This window comes from Taudactylus pleione, unplaced genomic scaffold (genome assembly GCF_031769625.1).
Source record: "Taudactylus pleione unplaced genomic scaffold, aTauple2 ptg000018l, whole genome shotgun sequence".
NCBI classification, from domain to species: Eukaryota; Metazoa; Chordata; class Amphibia; order Anura; family Myobatrachidae; genus Taudactylus; species Taudactylus pleione.
In genome coordinates, this window is record NW_028284420.1 from 18,865,162 (window position 1) to 18,875,757 (window position 10,596).

General features: G+C 42.2%; 1 protein-coding gene across 5 annotated transcripts in view; it reads right to left on the reverse strand.

Moving 5' to 3' along the window:
- DIDO1 (death inducer-obliterator 1) overlaps nt 1-10,319 on the reverse strand; it is a 73,898-nt gene extending 63,579 nt beyond the window's left edge. For all 5 annotated transcript variants that reach the window (XM_088442814.1, XM_088442815.1, XM_088442811.1 and 2 more), the window contains exon 1: nt 10,219-10,319. The gene's annotated coding sequence lies outside the window, so the exon portion shown is untranslated. The remainder of the gene's footprint in view (nt 1-10,218) is intronic.
- Between the last annotated feature and the right edge of the window lie 277 nt (nt 10,320-10,596).

Genomic DNA, 10,596 nt, shown 5'->3' on the forward strand with positions numbered 1-10,596 from the left:
GCTCTGCTGCGGTCCGCTGTCCCAGGGGGTAGTGGAAGCGCAGGTTGGTCGCCTGGCTCCACGCTGCAGCCAGTCCCCAGGGAGCCCCCTGCCTGGGGACTTAGGACCATGTGATCAGCGGGGACCCACCGCGGGACCCCGCTGCTTACCTCTGTCCCCCTTGAATCCGGCCATGGTCCGGAGCATCTGGGGTCACCGCTAGCTGTGACCCCAGACGCCCACCAGCATCCCCGGATCAGTACCGGCGTTCTGGTACCGGCGGGGTGTAGGGAAGACAGCATGGACGTCAGGACTGACTGTCCATGCTGTTCATCCAGATGTGCAGCCACAGCTGCATGAAGAAAAAGCTTCAGGGGCTCTTCTAGCCCCCACTCCAACAGGTGCACCCGACTCCGGCCGGGCACCAAACTAAACTGAGGTGCCTTGGCCCGGGGGCGGGGTATAGGAGGGGGACCTAGTGCATCCTGGGAGGCTGAAAGCTTAACTCTTTGGTGCCCTGCGACTGACGTCACACCTATACCCCAAGGTATCCTGTGGATACCCTATGGACCCTGAAGTAGAAAACACAAGCAAACTATTACATAGATTACACTTGACCTCTGAGAAGGGTCATAAAATTTGTCCCTCTCGTTCTAACCAATGTTGGCGCAATTGTGGTCATTTTGTTGATGTTTTTCATGTGTTCTGGGCATATCCAGTCCTAGTCCCACTGTGAACAATGTGTTTGCATTGCTTGCCAGAGTTACTGTGATAGGAGCTGCTCTGTACCCCCTTTTGGCACTGTTTATGAATAACAAGTGAATATATCCTTTAACGATAGGTATGTGATGGGACATCTATTAATAGTGACTAAAGCCCCGATTGCCCATCATTGGCGTTCTGCAGTGGTACAATCAATAGAACTGAGTTTAAGGTACAAGCTCACTGATTTTGGAATTGTAGGATGCTCCTATTCTTCGTCGGCCATCAAGCCACTGAAGAGATGGTTTGGGTGGAGTGAGAATTGGGCAGAGAAGTAGTTGACTGTTGATGTGGATTGTCCTCATATCCAATTCTGCTACTTAAGAGACGATACTATGCGATTTCAAAACAATAACAGTATATTTTGTTCTTGTATGGATAGCTTGATTTGTAGTTCTCATTAATATGTTGATTTGTGTCTTTTAAATATGTTTAACTATGCTTTTTCTATGAGCTTTTTTTTGTTGTTAATGAAACCTGGCCTGTGGGCCATACCCTTTCCTTCCCTATTTCTTTTTCTGTACCTGCCTTGTCTTGTATTTTTGTTGTGACAATTCAATAACAAAAAATACCTAACATGCATTCATATAGGAACAAGTAGTGCATTTTTTGGGGTTTTTTATTTTTAACAGAGGCCATAATAACCTGTATAGAAATGACGGCGATAGACCAATTAGTTTCTAAATATAGGGAAATAAATAATTGAGATTATCAATATTTTGCATTAAAGTATTTTCAGATATGTAAAACATTTTAAATAAGCAAAATAGCAATCTCCATTGTAAATAGAACAGAATAATACATTAGGATGAAGCAGAAGGCAAGGAGTGTAGGCATAATTGAACAAGGAAAATTATATGAGCACTGCTGTAAAAGATTAACCAAAAAGAACAGCTTGGAATATTGAAGAGCGGTCTTGAGAGACTATAGAGACGATCCAATGTTTTTTGGGTGCGCATTGTGCAATGGGCGCCCGACATAGCAATTAAATTGTTACTCCGTTCGGGCGCCAGTGCTGTATAAATTTCCATTACCTATGAAAATACATATTGTTGAAGAGATAGTTTATTGTACATTTTTGATGGTACTGCAACTGCATACAATAGAATTATGGAAAAGTGTATATTTTATTAATTTTGTTTTTCCGAATATAAATTAAATAAAAAAACAATTAAAAAAAAAAACCAAAAAACAATCATCTGTATACCAGAACAAAAAGTTATTTTAGTTAACTAGCACAGCAAAAATACTCAAATTGGTCTTGCCTCAAAAAATATAAAAGTACCCAGTTATGTTTCAACTCTTTAGTGGAGCCCTAGGAACTCCATGTCGAAACCAATTTTCAGAAGAGTATCAGGGACTTGCTGGTTCTTCCATTTATATTGGTTTGCAGCTGTCATTTTAGAACGTCAATCAAGCAGCACTCCCATAGCTAACTGCAACTTTACATGACCGCCATATTCTAACCCCTCTGCAGCAGATTGCCATATTAGGAGGGAGGTACAGTACTTCTCTAACTAAATCATCACAGTGACAACTTGCTTTGCAGAAAATTCAGGTGGATTGTTTGGTTCATACACAGGGACAGTGATATCTCAGCTTTTTGATCTGTATCAGATCCAGTTAGTTCATGGCCTTAAAGAAGAAGAGCAGATCTCTGCAATGCAGTGGTACATTAAGGTAATAATTTACTGTTAAACAAAGAAGCTGTGTATCAGCAATTTAACAATGAACAACTTATTTTTCCTTCATGGTCGTGTCTGGAAGTTTACATTATTGGGTTTAGTGATTTTTTTTACAACCAGATTAACAAAGACCCTCACTCCATCTAACCAATACTCCACTAGATGCCCAAGAAATTATTTATATTATATTTTGGAGCACAGTTGGAAAAGTGAGTTATAGGTACATCCTAAAACAGACATTTCAGACTTGATTTTCATCCAAACTGGCAATTTAAAAAAAATCCCCTTCACCATACCTGTTTGGAGGATATACAGGATGGTCTTCTTTTCTACCCTATCAAGTTTAGCACTTAAGGCCGTATTCAATTAGCAGCGAAAACAGCCATTTCGCAAAAAAGAAAAAAAAAAAGAAATGCAACATTTTTCCTAATAAAAACTGGCAAAAACGGCACCAGGCGAAAAAAAAACTGGAGAAAAGTTTCTCCATCTCAGACCAGGAGAAAAAAAAATGCAAAATCCCTATTTTTGGCTAAAAATGTGGGGATTTCTTTCAAAAACCTTTGGACACACCCCTTTATGATAAATCACTTAGAAAAAAAAAATATTGTAAATTGCGTACTTTGGCGAAAATTTTAGGTGGGAAAAAAATAATTGAAAATGGTTTTAACTTATTGGGTCTGATTTTTCTGGGGGTGATATGGATGCGTCAAGTGTTTTAAACATCGCACGCGGTCGCATGCTTTTTTTTTTAAGTTTTTAAAATTGCTTATTTTACGACACGAAAATATACTTGCACCCATTTTAACGTACCCCCAATTTACGTAGAATAGTAATTTTCTGGAAAAAAAACTTGCTTTCTATCTTTTTTCAACAATTTATTTTTTCTGACCAAAATTTGCGCGGTTGGTTTTTTTCCCCAAAGTATGCAACTTACGATTTTTTCCCCAGTAATTTCTCCAGTTTTTTTCCCGCCTGTTGCCGTGTTTGCCTGTTTTTTGGCGAAAATTTCGTCTTTTTTTGATGAAAAACTGAAGTTTTTGCAAATAGCGAAAAAAAGGGCGTTTTCGCCGCTAATTGAATACAGCCCATAGTGGGGAAATCAATTCAGCAGGAGGTAGGGAGCGCAGGTTTGCGACTTTATCACACACACATTGCAACTAATTTTCATGAAGCGCCCTTCTCGCAATTCACTTGTAAATGGCTATTTGTGAGAATTGAGGCAATATTGTGTGTTAATTCTACAAAGTGGGAATAGGGAGTAGTGTATGAAATAGTGGGAAAATCACCCTGAATCCCCCAAAAGTGCCAACAGCATAGCAGCACAAGAAAAATAACGAATGGTTCTAATTCTGGCGCTGCATAGGGTAGTGTTTCTAAAGCTGCTGGAATTATTGAGGCTAGTCAACCTCAGTTAGGTATGATAAATTAAATGAATTAAACAGTGCTATAAATTAAACGCCCGGCAACGCCCCCAAGAGTGACAAAAGGGGACGCATCTTCTAGACATGCCCCCTTCTAGGGAGCGCCCCCGGGAAGTGCCCTCTCTAGCTCCGGCGCCCTGCCTGCCGCCGTAGCTAGAGTGCCCAAACATCACTTTTCGCGACCGCGCCCAGCACTTTGGTCGGGGTTAGCTGTTTTACGCGGCTAAACCCGACCACTTTGGGCACAATCAGCGGGAAAAACAGCAACAATTGAATAGCACCCTGCGATCTCCCGTCACTTTAGACGGGAGATCGGGTGCGCTATAACAATTGAATACCGCACTTAAGAGTGCTGGTGTCAGATATTATATAGCAGTGATATCAGACAGACAGTCTCATATAATTACCACTATAATCCAGAAATGAAGGGGTCTTTAGCAGAAATTATCCTGCACACTGGTAGTCCCTTGGAATAGATGGACCTTTGTGGATAGAGTTGCTGAGTGTGTTATTTGTGACAAAAACCGCCGTATTGAATCCAGATGGGAACAAGGAATACGGGGCTTTCCCTTTGAAAAAGCTGTGGAACACAGGGAAACACGTCAGGAGCATTTGTACTGGACTTTGTTTTGCACTTCATTTTGGAACGCCTGAACCAAGCCCCTGATTCCTTGTTATCATCTGGATTCAATACGGCAGTTTTTGTCACAAATAACGAACTCAGCAACTCTATCCACAAAGGTCCATCTCTTCCAAGGGACTACCAGCGTGCAGGATAATTTCTGCTAAAGACCCTTCATTTCTGGATCATAGTGGTAATTATATGAGACTAATATCACTGCTGCATAATACACCAGCCAACAAATTCCAGCACTCTAAGAGGCTTTTAATAGGAACAGGTGTTTCTCACAATATATGCATATTATCCCAGATGCTTGTCAATTGAGATTTTGTTTTTAAATTGTGTATGAACTATGAAGCCATTTTTTCTTCAATGATATATATGGCTATATGATTGCATGACAATCATTTTACTATTAAATTTTTATTATTCAATGCATTCCATCTTATATATGTATTTTTATATGTTAATTTATAGCACTGTTTAATTCATTTCATTTATCACAACATAGCAGTACAGTATTAGAAGGCACTAGTGGCCTTAAGCACAGTATTGGTTGCTCTTAAAAAGGTGTCAAATTGTTGATTTTTTACAATTTCATTTTAGAAATGGTAGGCAAGTGTTTTTCAGCAAATTAAGGGTGTTTAGTCGCAAGAACCGGCATTCTTTAACTAAAGTGCCAGCCTCAAGGCTGTTAGCGCACCGCGCTAAGCAGGAGAACAGACACACAGCCGGCACTTTTGACGTGTTTCTCCTCGCACCCTCAGGGGGGTGCGAGAATCCTTTTGTTGTACCAAACAGCGCAGTGAATTGAATCGCTCCGGCAGCTGAATTGAATCAAGCCCATTGTCAGAGGAGCGTCATCTTGCATGGGCGAACATCATCATTCCTGGACAAAAGTCCAGGAATGATGATGCTCGTCCGTGCAAGATGACGTTTTGCCTCTTTCTGAGTTCCGTTTTTTTGGAGGGAAAAATCCGAACTCCACGTGCAAACTCGAACCTATCCGAGCCTGCACATCCCTAGTGCAAACACACGGTCAGATTTCTTATCAGACATGAACAATAATGATAGTAAATATCGTTCAATTGTTCATATCTTTGACATGTAGGGCATGCATCAACGAACGCTGCACATTGACTGTGTTTGCAGTCAGATTTTGACGATTTCATTCATTTTAATACTGTCAAAGATTGTTCATCGTTGATGAATTAGTTCATCAAATCTGACCGTGTGTATGCACCATAACAGTCCAACTTTTATCATGACTGAGCACAGATGTTTAAATCAAAAGACTGATGTACTAATAGAGTCACCAGTGCCAAAGCATGGTTATCCTTAAACCCTGGAAAGTTAGGGTACCTCTGCCCTAACAGCAAAACTGGCAGGACATACTGGAATGTGCAGTTCCACAGCAGCTGGAGTGCCACATGCTGCCTAACCCAGTTGTAGATTCTACAGTGGAAGACTTTAGCAGACTCAACTCTGGCATTACAGATAAATTGGTCCTAGCACTAACTTAATTTGTTTGTGTGGTGTTTTATTTTGAGAGCAAATTACAAATACAGAAAAAAAAAAAATCTACATTTTAATTGTGATTAATTTATGAAATATGCAGATGTGTCCTCATATACTAGAAGGTCAATCCAATTAGGTGTGAATTTGCAAAAATTTGTTTGTTTTATGAAACTCCCAACACTGCACGAATGCGCAATCTTAAGAAATGCAAGATCCAATTAGAAATGTCTATTCGTGGTACTTGCAGCGGGGGGGGTGCACATTTTGTATAACATATGACTTGGGAGAAGGGCTTGAAAAACAACCATCCTGGACCCCAAAAAGTGATCTTCGTTAGAAGAATCATATAGAAGGCTGTTAGTGGGCATAAGGAAGGTACTAGATGTTTTTAAACGGTGTCAAATGGCTGATTTAAAAAAAAAAAAGCAAACATTCTAGAAAAGCAAACTTTTTTCAATTAATCACATAAAATAAACAAATAATGCTAAAAACAAAAAAGTAGAAGAAAAGGTTATATTGTGGCCATTTTAAGAGACAAACTCAATTATTTTTCAATTAAAAATACTTCAAATTTGGGGTACCTAAACTAATTAAAAAGTTGATTTTGGGGTGATTTGAAAAAAAATAAATAAATTTGGAATTGGATTGCATCTGCAGTTTGCACTGCAATTTCGTCATGAGAATTGCTTGCACAAGCCAACTCGTACCTAACTGGATGCCCACCAGGTGTCAATACACCAAGTGGTAAAGGTGTGCCATGCCAAGTGGTGTAGTTTTTTTGGGCAGTATTCAATTGCTGGTGACGGCAGCCGTCACTCCTTTGCTCCAGACCAAGCTATTCAATGGGTGGTATTCAATTGTTTTATAGCGTCCGTTCTCCCGTCTAAAGTGAGGGGAGGTCGTGGGGCGATATTCAATTGATTCAGATTATAGCGCCGGACGCGCCCAAATAGGTTGGGTTTAGCCAGCACTTAGGTTGGGTTTAGCCGTTTTACTCGGCTAAACCCGACCTGTTTGGGTGCGACAATCTGAATCAATGGAATATCGTCCTGTAATCTCAAAAAAAGACGATTAATGCAAGCACACAGGTCCTCGGATGCTGAGAATGGCTGTTTGGTGCGACTGCAGCAATAGTATAGAAGACACATCTGTATATCTATATCAAGAAAGCTTCTAAAATACAAAACAAATTGGGGCGATTCAATTCTTTTATCAGTCGCTTTAAATAATGGGCGTCCTGACGAAGCAACTTAACTGCTGCTCAGTTTGGGCGCCCACACCACGTGTGCGTGCCAGACAGCACTGGGTTTAGCCGTGCGAAGCGGTTAAACCCATCTAGAGTACTGCTATGGGCAGTCAAACAGAAAGTGCCTACTTCTCGAACATTTCTGCTCGCCACCACAGGATGCTGTGGGTAGAAATGCGTCTACCAGCGGCAATGCAAGCCCAAACGGAGCAACAACTGAATTGTTCCATCGGTCACCCATTAGGTAAAATAAATGAATCGCCCTCATAAGGTTTGTGTCTAAAAGTACAACAAAACAAGGTAATGATTTCATTATGTTTTATAATCTACCTGAAGGACCACTACCCATGATGAAAATTAAATTACACAAGCAGTCAAGAAACTGTATGGGGGGAATTCAATTGTTTTTTTGCAGATTAACTTTTAATTTAAGATTAACACCAAAGGCGGTATTTAATTGTTGGCGCTGGCAGCTGTCCCCCCCTTTGAACCCAATGGAGCTATTCAACTGCTGCTCCTGTCGGGCGCGAACAGAGGGATATAATGGCTAGTTTTTCACATCTTGCTTTACAGTATGGAGATCTAACAAGCTGGGAAAAAAATAACATACAAACCCTACACTTACTGGACATCATCACAAATAGCATGGATTTATAAGGATATCCAGCTAATCAATTACATAAGCAAGAATTCCTACGGCTTGAGAATTACCAAAATAAGCGGAATAATATCAAAATTAAAAAAAAGTGCTTGACATTAGAAAATATTTGCCCCCAACCCCTCTTATAGTTTTAGTATTTCAGTAGTGAGAGCACACATGGCATACAGCGATCTAAACATGACCAATGCTTACGTAAGGGGAAGATTTGTAATTTCTGCACTGATGACATAAGAAAGCCCATTTACCAGTGACATGTACTATAGCACCAAAAAAGTACTTTCATTTTATGTCCTCTAAACCATACTAAAGAAAATAATCAGTGTTATACAATTAAAACGCAAATACTCCACCACCACTAGCATGACCTTCGATTCACACCAAATGATCTCCCATCTGTCCTCCAAAATACAGAGAATAAACCCTCAATCACATTGTGTACTCAGTGTACCCCAAGTAAGCTCCACATCCTATGGTGTCCTCACATGCACTCCATATCGGGTACCATCCAATGCATTCCAACTGATTCACCCTGACTTGGCCTATATATCCTCCAAAGGCCACGGGGTAAACTCAACCCATGTGTCCATCTATAAACGTCAAGTAAAAGTCCATTTTCCGGGTCTTCCCATGCACTGAGTAAGCTCCCCAACCTTCAGTTACTTTGATTAACCATGAGTAAGCTACTCATCCCTCAGAACCTCCAAAGTACCCGAGTAAGCTCCCCCTCCTGTTTTCTCCACCGTACCACGAGTAAGCTCCCCATCCCACATGTCAAACTACAAACCGCAAGCAAGCTCCCCATCCTGCAAATTCTCCAAAACACACTTCGTATCCTCTAAATACCAACCCTAGTAACCTTCCAATCATTTAGAATCCCCAACATATTCTGATAACCCTTTTACACCGGGATTTGGAACACGCTTCCAACCCAGATCAGACCCTTTTTACACTGCGGCGCCAACCCGGGGTATACCCAGGACGGCACCATTCACACCGGAGTCAGATCTACAGTGACATATATATATATATATATATATATATATATATCATCTCACTATGTCTACAGTGACATAGTGAGATGATGTAATCTCCAAACGCCACTGAAGCCGGAGAGTCGGGTAACATGCTGCACGACCTGACTCATCATAACCCAGATTGCGCCATTTACACTGCAGGGTGACACGGGAATGACCCATGGCCAACCCTCAAAGCTACCAGAGTTGGATTTGTTTACACTGACAAAAATCCCAGGTTGGCCATGGCGCATTCACGTGCAACAACCCGGGATTTTCATATCGGTGTACAAGGGGTATGGTAACCGTACCGACATGCAAGTCCTACAACACACCTTAATCAACCTCCCAGTACTACATGTCCTCCAACCACCATGGGTAAAGGTTCCCATACATCTGCGACGGATCGTTGTAACGTGGCGATGGGATCGGATAAACGCTGAACGGCGGCCAACGAAGTTCCGCAATGCGTAGCAGGATCAGTGAAATTCAACATGTTAAATTTCACCAATCTGCCAATCATGATCATTTTTTTTTATTGCGATCTGCGTATTGGTGAAAACCAACATGTCGGATTTCAGCAATTCTGCGATGCCGGGTTGCAGGATCGCTACTTCGCGACGTTCTGTCACAGATGTATGGGACCCTTAACCTCTGCTTACTGTATACACAACAAATAACCTCCCTCTCTGGCGTGTCCTCAAATACATCCCATTTATACACTCTTCCATGTGCTCTCTAATGCAGCCTAAATACCCTTCTCAATCCTGCATGCCTCCCAATACACCCAAATAACACCCCCCTCTAGGGCCTTCCAGCTCACACCAAATACTATCCACTTCCGCATGACTCTAATGCACCCTGATCCCTCCCTCCCCACACATCGGCCTGACCTCCGGTACACGACGAACGATTCCCTCCGCCTGACCTTCGGTACACGAACAAACTCCCCCCGCGTGACCTTCAGCACATAGCGACCGACTCCCCCCGCGTGCTCTCCGGTGCACCGCGAACAATTTCACAACGCCATCAAAGTGGTATAACTCCCCCGCCCATAAAATACGCGGCCACATTTACCTGTTTAGTATGAACCTTTCCAGCCCTCTCCCGTGCGTCGTCTACACCACAAACAATGAGCCTCCATTTTGTATGTAACACACGGTGTCATCTATAACGTCGGGTACGGCCCCTGTATGTTCGGTTACAGGATAAGGGCGCGGTGTCCGGTACAGGCACCGTCCCATACACCCCCTGGTACTGGCCGCAACTAGTGTCTCCCCGGGAGCCCGTCCCTCTCTCCCGACCGCTCACCTCACTCGCCGAGCCTCTCTCAAACGACAACCGCCGCCATTAGCTGCTCATCTACGGGGTCTCTCTCTGCGGCTGCACACAGCACGGGATACACGAGGGAGGCGCCCGGCCGCTACTGGAAACTGTCAGTACGCATGCGCAGACACGTCTGTACACTAGTGACGTAATACACTACAGTAATAACTGCAAAGCGCTAATGGCGGACATTATGTTACTACTCCTAAATCATGATTAATGATATTTTATGTTCAAAAAGCGCGCAGGCTACATAGGAATTAGCTCTCCATATACACGCTGTATTATAATACACTAATATTGGTACGCATATATGAAGTGATTTGCTTGCATCCGCTTCACCATAGAAAATGGCTGACTTGG